This window comes from Myotis davidii, unplaced genomic scaffold (assembly GCF_000327345.1).
Source record: "Myotis davidii unplaced genomic scaffold, ASM32734v1 scaffold833, whole genome shotgun sequence".
NCBI classification, from domain to species: domain Eukaryota; kingdom Metazoa; phylum Chordata; class Mammalia; order Chiroptera; family Vespertilionidae; genus Myotis; species Myotis davidii.
The window spans coordinates 1-238 of NW_006284849.1; positions in this window are offsets into that span (position 1 = coordinate 1).

Genomic DNA, 238 nt, shown 5'->3' on the forward strand with positions numbered 1-238 from the left:
CGGCTCCGCTGATCCCGGGGCCCCGCTGATCCCGGGGCCAAGAGGCCTCACGGCTCCGCTGATCCCGGGGCTGGGAGGCATATTACCCTTTTACTATATAGGGTAGAGGCCTGGTACATGGGTGGGGCTGGCTGGTTTGCCCTGAAGGGTGTCCTGGATCAGGGTGGGGGTGCCTCGCCAGCCTGGGGAGAGGATGATGGCTGTTTGAAGCTGGTCATACACCCTTCAGGGTGGGGTT